Source organism: Rhinolophus ferrumequinum, chromosome 22 (genome assembly GCF_004115265.2).
Source record: "Rhinolophus ferrumequinum isolate MPI-CBG mRhiFer1 chromosome 22, mRhiFer1_v1.p, whole genome shotgun sequence".
NCBI classification, from domain to species: domain Eukaryota; kingdom Metazoa; phylum Chordata; class Mammalia; order Chiroptera; family Rhinolophidae; genus Rhinolophus; species Rhinolophus ferrumequinum.
Window position 1 is genome coordinate 4,458,569 of NC_046305.1, and position 14,548 is coordinate 4,473,116.

Consider the following 14,548-nt stretch of genomic DNA (forward strand, 5'->3'; position numbering starts at 1 on the left):
TTACTTCTCCCTGGCGTGACGGGCGATGTCGGGAGGGCAACCCTCCTCCCTCCCACAGCTCCAGCACCTGGAACAGGCCTCCAAGTTTCCTGCAGAAGAGAGAAGAGATGCAATGGGCGCAGAGCTCTTCACTGCCTGGGCCTGGTAATGACACGTCACTTCCACGCACATTTCACGTGGCCCCAGCCTTAGGGCAAGGAGATGCAGTCTGTGTGCCAGGAAGATAGTGTGTCTAGCCCACCATGCTAAGGAGTCTGAGCTTTCCCCCGTGGACCCAAGACACACTCGACAGTTTTAAGCGTGAGAATCACACAGTTTAATCTGTGCTTTAGAAAGCTCCCTCTGGCTGTGTGGTGAAGGAGAGACTGGGGGACGGGGAACAAGGGGACCAGCATTTTTGCAGTGTGTGTGGAGGACCTGAGGGTGACCGAGCAGGGACAGTGGGAACAGAGAGACATGGATGAATTTCAGAGTTATGTCGGAGGTAGAGTGGGCAGAATTCCACGAGTGGACAGGGAGGCAGGAGTGGGAGAAAGAGGGCGTGGTTCAGGGAAGGCCCACGTTTCTGACGTGGACAGCCAGTTGGCAAGAAGCAGTCACTGAGGCAGGGCGAGCCCTGGGGAGCTGGATGTCAAAACTGGCCGCAAGATGAAACACGGGCACGTGTGTGGGGGCGGGGCTGGAGGGGTCACCCCTTACTCCGTGCAGTGGACAGTGGAGACAGTGCCTCAAACTGAAGGATCAGGCCAGAGCAAGCCGAGCGCGCTCTGCAGGGACATCACAACACACAGGCCTGTGGGGGAGGGAGACACATGGGGAGAAAGCAGGGAAGACCGCGGTTTTTCATTACAAACTTTGTAAGACTACAACTCTTTATGTGTGCATGGATTTGATAAAAAAAAAAAAAAAGGGTGTTTTTTTAAAAAAGAAAAGACTGGCTGGTCTGGCTGTTGCGCCCTTACACTGCGGGGTGTCTGTCCACCGTGATTTCAAAGGGCGACATGCCGCCCCGGGTGTCCCTACGCGCTGCTGCCGTCCTTCCTCATCCGCACGGCGGCCCTGAGCCTGATGCCCGGGGACAGCGGGCAGGGCTTCCTCGGAGAGACCACGTTTGGCCTCCATCTTGAAAAGTGACAGGATTTCGCAGAGCAAGGAGCACGCCCGGTGGACGGCGAGCGGAAGCGCGTTGTAGGGCAGAGCAGTGTGTTCCGGGGATGCTCGCAGGTCGGCCCCGTGGAAGTACACAGTGGCATCTGGGGGGACGGGCTGAAGTGACTCCGGCCCGGAGACAGAGGTCAGTCAGGTCGCTAATGAAACTCTGGGGCAGTGTCACAAAGTGAGGCCCATGGGCCACCTGCCTCGGTGTCCTCAGGACCTCTCGGTGCTTCAAAACCCTCCGGAGGGGTTGGGGCCGTAATCTGCATTTAATATTGTCTGGGTGAAGCTCGGACACGCTGATATTTCAGAAACACTGGTCAAGCATAAGGAGATAAAGTTCTGACATAAAGTAGTGACGGTGTGAACAGGAAGGAGGAAATGGTCACCAGACCCAGCCTCAAGGCCTGCAAGGGTCTCAGCTGGTCAGGATAAGTGGTCCCACTGCCCACAAAGCAGCGCTCAACAGCTCCGGGCCCTCAGCGCCTGCCATTCTTCTCTCGCTCAAAGGACCCTACTTCCCACAATGTGGGGGTAAAGTACTGGTAGCTCATCCCAGCCTTTCCACTGTGTGTGTGATCTTAAGAAGTCACTTCATTGCTTGGGTCTCAGTTTCCTCAACAGTAAAATGGGGTGATTAGATGTGATTATCTCCAAGGCCACCTAAGTCTAACCTGAAAACAACTATGGATAATATCCAGAACATACAAGGAACTCCAGCAAATCAAAAAAAAAATAAAAAAATACAAGAACCCCAACGGAAACAAATGGCCAACAACATAAACGGGCACTTGATAGAACAAGAAACCTTAAAACGCTAACAAGCATGGAAAGAGGTGCTGAACACTCATTAGTAATCAGAGAAATGCAAAGGAAAACAATAGATGCCACTGTATACTGGTTAGAGTGTTGAAAAGTTGAAAGTGGACAATGTCACATGTTGGCAGGGACGTGGGCTAGGGGACCCTGGTGCACTGCGGAAGGGATGTGTCCCGCCGGCCCGGGAGCAGTCTGGCACGACTGAAGTGAAATTAAGTGAGTGCCTGCCCTGCCACCCAGCAAGTGCACACACTTGGGGTTGTACCTCCCACAGAAAAGATCACACGCGCCTATCATGGAACACACATGATAACCTCCACTGCTCTATCCTGTGTAGTGGCGAGAACGGGAAGAGTGACTGGGTGAAATGTATAGAATGCTATGGAACGGTTACAAGCACCTAACTACATGTGTGTGTAGCAACACGGATGGATCTGAAAAGCACACTGCTGAGTGGGGGAAAGGGACAGACAGAACGAGAACTGTCGGGGACCCTGGAAACCCTGGAAACACACAGTAAAAGCCAAAGTCCTTACCATGTCCCACAAGGCGCTCTGCGATCTGCCTTCCCCCCACCACCACTTTCTACCTCACTGATGTCATCTTCCACCAGGGCCCCCACCACTTACTCCATCCCAGCCTCACTGGCCACCCTGCTGCCGTGAACACACGTGGGGCACCAATGCTACAGCAGAGCCTTTGCACAGGCTGTTCCCTCTGCCTGGAACTACAAGCCCTCAAAATCCCCTGGGCGCACGCACACACACGCTCCCCCTTTCACATACACACGCACACACGCTCCCCCTTTCACATACACACGCACACACTCGCTCCCCCTTTCACATACACACACACACACGCTCCCCCTTTCACACACACACGCACACACTCGCTCCCCCTTACCCTGCTCTATTTTTACCTTAGACAAGAATCAAATGTAATAAGTAAGTGAATTGAACAGTAGCCTGAAAGGTAAGAAGTGCGCTCCCCACCCCCACCTTGTCCACTGGGATTAAGCCCTGAGAGGGCAGGAGTTTTTGCCTGTTTTGTTCACGTCTATCACCTTAGCACCTAGCACAAAGCCTACCACAGAAGCACTTCATAAATTTCTGCTGACAAAAGGAATGACTGCAATGCCACACCAGTTACATTTAAAATACACTTTTAAACACGTGAAATGAATGGGGAGCGGGACTGAAGGTAAAGGGGATTCAGTAAGAGAGGAGCTTGAAGGGGAAATGAGGGTAGGAGAATGAGGAATTCCACCCGTGTACCCAAGGTTAACAAAGGTGGTGCCCGGGAAGCAATGTCGGGGCACCTCCTGCCCGGGTCCACTTTCCTGCCAGGCGTTTGCCTGACTGTGGGAGGGACCCTCTACTCCATCCACACAGCTGCCATCTCTGAGATTTCAAGGTGGCACCAGGGCTGAGGGTGTACAGTCTGGGGAACACTGTCCACGGCTGCACCCCACACCCCCTGTCCTCACACACACAGCCCAGCTGAGGAAGAGAGGCCTGGGCTCCACACGGAACAGCACCCCATGTGGTAAGAGTGATCTCCCACTGTCAAAGCCTCTGCACAGCTGCGAGAGACGGTACTGCCCCGCGGCAGGGATGAGAGAACCAGCTTTCCCAAGGCTGTCGGCCGTCCTGCTTCACCTGGCCAGCACCTGGCAGGACTGAGATGTCCAGCAGCCAGGCACTCCACATCGTGTGTCGGGTTTTCTCTCCCCACTTAATCTCCCCTTCTGCACAGAGCAAAAGACTTCTATGCTAGGGAGATGAACAAAACGCACTTTTCCAAATTTGATTTTGCATGATTCTGCCACGGGTTCTTTCCTGTGCCTAACTCCTCTTCCTCGCTAAGATCCAAGTTCAAAACCTATGGATGTGTTCCAGGCTGTCTAAAAGCTCGTGTTGGAAAACAAGGCCAAACAAATCATCTGTTACTATTAAGACTGTAAAAGGATTATCCGTTCTTTGCAGCGGCCAGACGCTGGCGATCAGGTCTGGCAATAACAGCCCTGATGCCGCTGACAGGTCGGGGGGGGGGGGCGGGGGGTACGGGGGCACCACTGGGAATGGGGACAATCTGAGTGGGGGGCAATGCTAAGTGTTTGACAGGGGTCAGATCAGGAAAGCGTGCAGGCTAGTCCGTTTCTTAAGTAGGGCAGTGATTTAGGCCAAGAGACTAACATTTAAGGTCAATATAAAAAAATTAAAAAGAATTTTTTTTTTTAAACAACACCGTGTGCTCTCTGACTTGGGGTCCCCTTGGATGTCACTCCCTGTACTCACTGAAGTGACTGTGGGCTCATTTCCAATCAGCGACGTAATGAGAAGTGGCCCAGTGCTTTGAGCCGGTCTGCTTCAGAAGCAGGGTGTGGCTTATGTCCTTCGTCGCGCCCCTGAACTTGGCCAGGCCGATGCCCACCAAGGACCTCCAGCGAGCCCTCTGCAGGGCAGTCCCATGCAGGCCCACAGGGCAGCCACTATACACTGAAGTCTCCTGGAGGAGCCCCCTGCCCCGCCTCCCAGGCCACCAGGATCCGTGATCTCCTTTGGCTGTCTGGTCCTCACCCCTTACCCCCACCCAACAAACAACAGGCAAAAGACTCCACCATAACGGTATGTGTTACCTACACGGTGAGTTTCTCAGAAGCTGTACGGACCTGCAACACGTTATCGTCTCTGTGGTTCTCATTTCCCCTCGAGTTAAATGGGGATTAAACTCACTCAGTGGCTCTGAAATGTAGAGTATCTTTATACAAAGGGCCTCACACAACCCCTGATAGAGAAGGCCCTTGGAAAATGGTAACTTCGGGGAGAGAATGAGGCACCTTAGCACGTGACGCATGAGAGCCGCCCTTTGCACGTTACACCTCCCAGCGGCACCACCTTAAGGCAGCCATTCCCCCGCTCTGGGCCTGCATGGCTTCGTTAGGAAAAATGGTCTGTGGACAAGAGCTCTGATTTCCCTTCCACCTCCAAAGTTTTATGTTTGTAATTACGGGGTTGAGTCTAAAAGAGCTCTATAAAAGCAGAGAATTTTGGTTTTCCTAAACCTTACAGAGGACTTTTACACAGCTTTATTTAAGATCAAAAGAATATATATACATACATGTATATATTGTTTATAGAATGAGACATAACTCGGCCCTGAGGCCGTCACATCAGCAAATCACAACATTATAAGATGCATTCTCCCCACAGAAATATATGCGTGGAAGACAAATAAGCACTCGCAGCTTCAAGAGGCTGGGGAGCGTGCTTCAGCAGGAAGACACCAGGTGGGAAGGCAGGGGAAGAACACTCCCAATAGCAGGGAGCACGTGCAAAGTCCCTGGGGCAGGTGGGGGCAGGAGGCGACACATTTGAAAACCAGATCTCCTTAGCACAACAGCACAAACTCCCAAAAAGGCTTTGATTGTAAGTCCTGTGCACCAAACACTACAAATCATTGCAGAGAGGAATTAAAGAAGATCTAAACAACTGGAAAGCCATTCCATATTCATGGCTCAGAAGGCTCAGTGCTGTGGAGGTGGGAATTGTCCTCCAAATTGACTGACAGGCTCAACGACACTCAAAAAGCCCAGAAGGCCTTTTGCAGAAATTGACAAGGTGATTCTAATATTCACACAGAAATGCAAAGGATGCAGAGTAACCACAACAATTTGGAACAAGAAGAACAAGGTTGGAGGACTCAGTTGTAGGACTGAGTCCCAAAGTTGGAGGACTTCCTAATTGTAAAACGTGTCATAAAGCTACAGTAACCAGGACAGCTTGTGCTTGCCTGGACCTGGGCTGGGAGTGGGGACGGACTGCACACTGGCCCGAAAGATCTTTTTGGAACGATGGACATTGTCTAAAATTGGATGGTGGTAAAGGTGGCACAGCCCTGTAAATGTACTAAATTTCATTGAATTGCACACTTAAAACAGACGAAGTTTGTGGTTATATAAATCATACTGCAATAAACCTGGTTTCTAAAGGCTCTCAGTTGATTCCTCTGCAGAATAGCTCAGACAGGTGGAGGAGGAGGCCTGGCTCTCTTTCTTCTCTGGGAAGGACACCTGAGCCCCTCAGCACCAGCGGTATGTCCCCAGACACCTGCATCCGCAGTGCGCAATCCCTCTGCCTCGGTGACTCTTCAGGGCCCCACTTCAGGACTTTGGCAGCAAAGCTCACCTCGCAGAGTTATAAATACTTCAGGTCCGCAAGGAGCCCTGCCGGTCTCGGAGGTGGCACCAGTGACCCAGGACAAGGAAAACTCGATCCCTGGTGTTCGTGAACGGCCTGGCTGCAAGACAGTCTTAGGCAATACACTGTCTCTTTAATAGTCCCTTAAGTCATCCATGCTCTCTTAAAAGCTCATTCCTACAAGCTAGTGCAACCAATACCCAGAAAAACAGGCCGACGCCACGTAATTCCAGGGAAAGCCCACTGCCCAGGTGGTGGGTTACTTTAGAGCAGGGGCGACCTGGGTAGTGTAATCAAACACCTGGTCAGCTTTTAAAATACCACTATACCTGGGTGCCAGCCACAGAAACCCGGATACAACCAGCCTGGAATGTGGCCTGGGCACCAGCATCTTTTAAACCCTCCAGGTGATTCTCCTGCAGCTGGAGGCCTGAGAATCACCAGTTTTCCAGGGAGACAGTTGTCAAAGCAAGGTCTTCCCTCTGTGACTCACTTAAAATGCACGTCTCCCTGGACAGGACCTTCTCCCCACCTGTCTCCCTGAATAGGACCTTCTTCCCGCTACCAGCTACGAGCCGCCACTGGATGAAGCCAGCTGGACATGGGCCCCAGGAGGGGTCACTGCAGTGTAGGTGCTGCCATTTGTCCCAGTTTATCCCAAACGAGCTCAGGTTGAGTGTGTGGATCTGGACCTTCTCAATCAGGACGCCCAAAGAAGAGCAAGTGCGAATAACGCAGCTGGTAGTAGGAAGACGAACAAAGAAAGGGAGTCTCTGTTACCACATCAGTACGCGGGACTTCCCTCCCCCAGGGCCCCAGAAGGGTGGGACCCTGAGCACTGAGCACAGCCTTAAATACAAAAGGCAGTCATCAAGCGTTAATCTCAGACCTGAGAATTTAGGACAGAGCTCCCTGCTGGCTTCAGAGGACAGACAGCTCTGTGGGTGGGGCAGAGCCTCAGAGACTTGCAACTGGGGCCGTGGAGGAACGATAAAAATCAGCACCAGTGACAATCACTGCGACAGTGTGATTAAAACACACACCAGGAACTCTTGTCTAGCATCGTTTTACTTAAACCTCACAACCATCTTAGCTGCCTCATCTTACAGATGAGAAAATGGGGCCGTAGAGAGGTTTAAAAATGTGCCCAACCTGAGTCAGCAGGCAGGACTCAAGCCCACGTAACCCGACTCCGGAATCCGGGTACCCAGGCCAAGGCACAGACACAGAAAACAATCCACCGCTCATGGGACCTGAGCAAGGGATCCGGTGTGTGTCACCAGGGCCAGCAGAGAACTCTGCCCGACCCACCCAGACAAGCTTCCATCACCCACCCGCCTGGCTCTGACATGCCGCGAGAGAAAGGGGGACACTCCAGAGAGGAACCCAGCTGCAACAGGAGAGTTGGATCAAAAGCAAACTAAAGTGGGATACTTTGTCAGGAACGCAAGGTGAGAAAAGCATCTGAGGAGGTGAGCGTGACTGGGGAAGCACAGGGCTGGGATTCCCGAGGGGTGAGGTTTCACCAGCAGCCGTGAGACATGTCGAGAGCTGGGGACCCACTAAGCACAGGTCTGTCTGTGCTGCACCCACCCAGGACCTCCTCACGTGCATGAAGGACAGAGAGCTGGAAATGCAGACTCGGGAGAAAATACACAGGGAGCTCAGATGACACGGGAGGTGGAGGCAAACTGCTGAGCACAGCCGCCTGGCCTGAATTACAGTTCTCCAAATGCCTAGTTGTCCAGGAACAGAAAGCATTAGGTCCCCAGGGTATGCTTTGATCCCGGGAGCATACCCATGTGACACTCTGAAAAGCACACGGTACTCAGCCCTGCCTGCAAGGGGCGCACGAGAGCCTGTGGGGGAGCCAGAGACCCCCAGGAAAGAGACAGTGAGTGGTCTTTAGGAGTAACCCCCTCAGATCATGGGAACCCAATTTACAGAAGCCTCAGAAAAAAGAGGGCAAAGGAGGAGGGAGCGAGGGAGAGAAAGGAAGAAAAGAAAGAAGGGAAGGCGAGAGAGAAAGAGAACCAAATCATACACAAAGTTCATTTAGGATGAGGTTAACTGAAGTGAGATTCACATACCATCTGCATCAGAAACGCCCAAGGTGCTCAGTAAGAAGTCAGGCTCCCTGCAGCGGGGCCTGGGGCTGGGGGCTGCCACACGCCCCAGGACCCTTGGGCACTCTGCACCCGGAGCCGGTCCGTGCCCTGCCTGTGGCCAGCCTGCACGCTCAGCCCCCGGCTCCCACTGCTCCACCTCCGGGTACTGCCTCGTGCGGCCGCTGTCCCGCTCAGGACGGAGGTCTGTGGCGAAGTCGTGAGCCGTCAGGTCGGGATAAAACTATCCATGGCAGAGCCTGGGCGTCAGAGGGAGGCAGGTGCCAGTTCAAATGCCGGCTGCGCTTCCTCGTAGCCGTGAGATTTCAGGCAAATCACTTAACCCCACTGTATGTCAGCTTCCAGGCGCTTAAAATCCTCAGAGCTCTGCTGGGGGCGGGGGGCATCAGGCAGGACCCAGGTCTCTCTCAGCAGCCATTCATTTGTTGACTTTTAAGACTGGACATCTGAGAAGGAGTCTTCCGAACAGATTGCCTCACCTGGCCTCAACGAGCGGGGAGAAAGTGCCCTTAAACGTTTCATCTGTTTGATTTCAGTCCTTAGATCGTTCTTCTGACCTGTTTGGCCACCAATCCTCTGCACGTGCATTTCTCTATCACACACACACACACACACACACCCCCTCTTGATTCCGGTAAATTCACACCCATCCGTCAGCGTCCTGCTGAAGCTTCTCCTGCACTCTGACACCGTCCCAGACCCGCGGCCCGTGCCCACGTCACCCACACCCACGTCCACATCTGCTCACAGAACCTGAGCGAACTCCCACGTCTGCTCTCACCGCACTGTGGTGACAGTTCCGCTGGCCCCTGGTCCCCGAGGAGAGACACCTGTCATATCAATCTTTGTGACCCCAGCACTGACTATTGTGCCTACTATGCGGCAGGTCCTCCACAATCTGTTAATATGTTCCATGTGCAAAATATGAAATCATGAAACTGAGGGGTTTTTAAGTAGAACTTACCCATAGCATTGTTTTCAAAAGCGAGTTTAAATCAGGGGGAAAACTAAGCGCACTAGTTTGGTTCGTTTGTTTGTGTTTAATCTGAATCCAAATTACGCAGCTCGACCCCCGTCCTTGTTCATTCGATTTGGCTCTGAAATACAGGATCCATCCTCACCAAAGGAGGGTTTGCCTCCACGGAAGATCTTAAGAAGACTGGGTGACTGTGAAGGCAGAACAACAAACGCTGTTCAAGGAGAAGACTCTAAGTGAGGCGCTGCAATGCGGCAGGAAGGACACTTCCCACAACACAGGGTCTCCCCGGGGATCTCCCAGGTGCTGACCTGCTGCCGGGCTCACAGGTCGTCTCCTGCTGTCTGTCCCTTGATCAGAGTTCGGACGCAAGAGGCAACAGCCACATTTCTACCTGGGCACGACCCAAGCTTGCCTTGCTGTCCCAACCCCAAACTGCCCCCGTTATGAATCACTGTCCAGGCCCTTTTCCCGCCACTTCCTATGACTGAGTTTACCTTGTCATTCAAACCGTTAACGGTCACATTTCAAAATTCTACTCAAATAATAGCTACCATTATATTGAATGGTTCTCTGTGCCAGGCGCGCTCACAGAGGATTTACATACACTCCATCACTATAAATCCCCGTGACCCTATCATATAGGTCCTGTAAGTACTCGCTTTACACCAGTAACTTAGTAAGTGACGGAGCCAGGTGTGATGCCAAAGCCCACCTTTCTGGGCACATTAAAAATTCACATAATACTCTGTGGATGAGGTGTTATTATTCCCATCTTACAGGTGAGGAAACCAAGACTTAGACGTAAGACTTCTCAGACTAATTCCAAATGGTTTATGTCACTCCAGTTACTCACGTCTCTTCAGGGCAGTGCTGGTGGCCACTTGCCAACACAAACAAGAGGGCAGCCAGCCAGAAGGCGGGCAGAGCTGAGAGGTGGGGACAGACGGGTGCTTGAGGCACAATCCAACCTCACCATTACACCCATGGTCTTTCTAGTCGCATGAGACATGAAACTGCAATTTATACGTTAGTTTGACTTGGCTTTTTACCTGTTGCTTGCAGCCCAGAGTCCTATCTGATACAAAATGAACACGGCAAGGTGAGACCATTCAGAAATGTGGGTGACTTTCTTAAAACCCACACAGTTAGGTCTATTCATCCAAATGAGGGCAGTTCCTTGCAAAGGGGCCATCTAAGGGGAAACAAAGTTGCAAGTAGGTCAGCAACCAAAGTAGGGATCACAATATTTATAATTACAGTGTGATTCAAGCCCTGCCGCAGTATTTCGGAAGGAACAGTGTACATCGTTTTGCAACCCTACTTAGTTCATATTGCAGAAGGAAGTTCCTCAAGGGACAAGAGAGAGAAGAATTTGCTTCTGTTCCTCCTCAGACCGCAGGCTTGCTCTCTCTCGGGACATCCATTCTGGACTCTGGAATATAACCAGGGAGTAATCAGCTTCCTACCCCTGAACTAACAGCCTGGAAACCGGCAGATAAAACACCAATTCTCAGCTAATCAGACCTGCTGTCCCCAGGCAGGTCACATGCCCGAGTCCGGCTTTGGCCTCAGATTTTCCTGCCCTGGCCCTGACTGGACTGGGTCTCAGTGGATTCTATCCCGGGACAAGGTCAGCAGTTCAGCGAGGCAGTGCACTTCCATACCTGGTTCATAACTCACGGCCGACACTGCTACCCAGACTGTTCCTCCAGTGGGATCGGGTCACAGGACCATGCTTACCACGGGCTATGAAATGGGGAAAATTGCAAAAATTCCTCCCGTTAGAGTGGCGCTGTTTCTCTCCCTGGGCCTTGAAGGATAGTGGTGGTCACTGTTCAATTATAGAAGGATCCGATTAGCACCCAGAAGAGTTTCCTGGGTTTAAGGAGAAAAGGGGACGTCAGAAGCAAAGAATGCAAATCTGAGGCTCTTTGGCGCAGGCCTCATTGGGACCTCCATCCACAGGGCAGAGGAGAGGAAGGAGAAAATTCTCTTTTGCCCATTTCTGAGTGACTTCTCGTGGGCACTGTTGAGCTTGGATTCAATACACTGTTGGCCTCTGTTCCCCGACCTAACTGCACGTGTGACAGTGAAACCCTGCAGTGGCATCGTGGCTGTTTAGCTCAGGCGACACACATAAACTGGCCCAGCCATAGCGAGGCACTGAATGCAAAGAAAGCACAGGGTGGTCTTGAAAGAGGTCTGGAAAGCAATTGAAATCTTGCTGCAATCACTTTGAAAGGCACCCAGAAAGCATCCCATTCATAACAATAATAAAAGTTCTCCGGACCCTCTTTCCCCATCTCCTTCCTGTTTCCCCATAGAGCGCGGATGGCCTGCCAAGTCCAAGTACCACACCCCAAATGCCCCCAAACCATCTCTCTCATCTCAGCCTCACTCGCTGTCAGCCTGCTTTCTGCTTCCCCTTCTGAAATACTCCGCGCCCCCCCACCCCGCACCCCCTGCCCTTGTCAACACGGCTGGACCACTCAGTTCTCCCCCCTTCTCATCACGTGACGCCACAGGACAGAAGCAGCCGCCGCCGTCTGAGAAACCTGCTTCCTTTTGGAAGGCAGGGGGAAGGAAAGGTTCCGAATGGAATATGTTCACTTTTTTTTTTTTTGTCTTTATCCCATTTGCTCAGCAAACATAACCTAAAATGTGTGGACAGAGGCTGACGCCTGAAGTCAGGTGACCTGGATTGTCTCAGTCACTGTGTGTGACTTGCGGGCAATTACCCCGAACATTCTGGCCTCAGTCTCTGTGTAACACCAGGTGACGGGGTGCCGCCTCCGTGCGGATGTGGTGATGAGGAAACGAGAGAGCACGCTTTGTCATCAGAGAACAAGCCGAGTCCCAAGAGCTCTGCACACAGCATTCCCAAGGCCGCTGGCTTTCATTCTTCCCCTGGGCTTGGTTGGATATTATACAGGCATCATTCTCGTCACTACCGAAGCTTTGATAAGATACTTAGAGATAGCAAACGGTCTGTTTCCCATGTCAGCCACTCTTCACAGTCTTGGCTAGAATCTTAGGGCCTGGCTTTGCCTGTGTGTGAGTTCTGTGACCCTGCCAGCTTGTTCTGGCAGAGTCCCGAAAGTGGAACCCACAGAGTTTAAGCTGTCAGTTCTAAATCTGAATTCCTTATCCTCAGCCTCAGGCTCCACACACAACTTTCAAATTCAGCGAGCCAGAGCACAAAAGGTATTTCTGATCTGGTCCCCGTTTTAAAAGAGGCTCCCATTCATTTTTAATTATAGAAATCAAGATGCCCCCATCTCCAGGTTTCTAATCAAGAGCAGGCAAAGGCATCAGACAGGTAATAAGGGCAGGAAAGAAGAGAGCTAGGTTAGAAAGGGAAAGACTGTAGAAGCCAGATCCCAAGAACAAAGAATTAGGAAAAGTCACCAGAGTATTTCACAAAATACCGAGAACAAGTGGATCCCCTGACTTCCAGGGAAAATGGTCCCAGACAAACCCCATCAGGTTCCCTGGGAGACGGCATCAGTGTAAGTCAGAGGTTGGGTGAAAGGGGACCTAAAGCAAGGGAGGATGAAAGGACAAAGGGGTATACAAGCTGCAGAGGGTGGCATCAGGAGCTGGGCTCTTCTTTTCCTTTGAACTTCACATTTGGATTTGGTACCTATGGACCAGGTGGAGGGAAACCTGATGGCTCCTGCTCAAGAAAGGCAGCAGGCGGTGGGTATCTCTCCCCTCCCCTCCCCCAGGATTAGAGGAGTCTCACCTTTTAATGACGATGGACCATTGACCTTGGCTCGTGATCACCGATGCGCTAGCCCCTCACTGAGGAGAGCGAGGAAGATGGACAAGTGAAGATGGGCAGACGTGGCTGAGAAGGGATTTTTTTTTTAATTGCTTTTGTTTTGCTGGCGTGGTACAGTCATTTTTTTTTTTTTCAAAGATTTTATTGGGGAAGGGGAACAGGACTTTACTGGGGAACAGTGTGTACTTCCAGGCCTTTTTTCCAAGTCAAGTTGTTGTCCTTTCAGTCTTAGTTGTGGAGGGCGCAGCTCAGCTCCAGGTCCAGTTGCCGTTTTCTAATTGCAGGGGGCACAGCCCACCATCCCTTGCGGGAGTCGAACCGGCAACCTTGTGGTTGAGAGCCCTCGCTCCAACCAACAGCCATCCGGGAGCTCAGCGGCAGCTCAGCTCAAGGTGCCATGTTCAATCTTAGTTGCAGGGGGCGCTGCCCACCATCCCTTGCGGGACTCGAGGAGTTGAACCGGCAACCTTGTGGTTGAGAGCCCACTGGCCCACGTGGGAATCGAACCGGCAGCCTTCGTAGATAGGAGCACGGAGCTCTAACTGCCTGAGCCACCGGGCCAGTCCCGAGAAGAGATTTTTTTTTTAAATACGATTGAATTGCTCTCTTTGTCAGAGTCCATACCAGGCAGTTAATTTGCAACACATTTGATTTCCCGTGGTCTTCTTCCATGAACATATGCTGTCTTCTGAAGGACACTCAGGCTCAAGTAGACGGATGGTCTGGAGAACTCACAAAGCCGGGACCACCCCTTCCTTACCTGACACTTGTCCCTTAGATTATCCTCACCACCCTCAACAGCTGCAGCTGAAAGGAGGTAACAACGCCTGGATGCTATCCCAAGGAGGAATTTAGCTCTGCCCAGGCTGGTAAGAAACTAAGAGCTCCAGCTGATCATGTACTCCAAGTATAAAACTTAAACTTGACATTGAAACCAAAATGAACATACCGCCACACGGCTTTTTCCACTGACCCCTTCTTTGAGTCTCAGTGCATTCTGCTTAACACGCAGCCCATCCGCGTGTGGCTAGAGAGGAAGACATTCTCAAGGGCCAGAAAGCCACAGCGACCCGTGCAGGAGAGAAGTCTCCGTCATGGAAACGCCACACTCTAGATCGAATTTCACAAGCAGGACACACGGCACCACCAAACTGGGTCCAGTGTCCTGGCTGCGGCTCCTAGTTGTCTGATCCGGTTCTATCTACGTGTCAAGGAAAAACCTGGAAATGCTATACAGCCACCACACATGAGGCTATTTCCAAGGGACCAGGATGCCACCCCAAGACCAGCGGCTTTGCTTTTCACCCCAACACCCACCCCCCTCACAGGCACATTGTAAACGCTGCCGCTGCAGAGGGCGACCACGTGCAACATCTCTAGAATAATTGGACTGGATGGTGAGATGCCTCAGAGAACTGCAGGTTTTTCTCCAAATGAGAAAACTGAGGTCTTTGAAGCATATCTGAAGAATCAAATACCTACCTAC

The 14,548-nt window shown here is 51.8% G+C and overlaps 1 long non-coding RNA gene across 1 annotated transcript in view; it reads right to left on the minus strand.

Annotated features, from left to right (window-relative positions):
• LOC117014496 (uncharacterized) overlaps nucleotides 1-14,548 on the minus strand; it is a 101,021-nt gene that overhangs the window by 62,918 nt on the left and 23,555 nt on the right. Inside the window, exon 2 of the long non-coding RNA XR_004421535.1 lies at nucleotides 5-89. This is a non-coding gene — a long non-coding RNA (uncharacterized LOC117014496). The remainder of the gene's footprint in view (nucleotides 1-4; nucleotides 90-14,548) is intronic.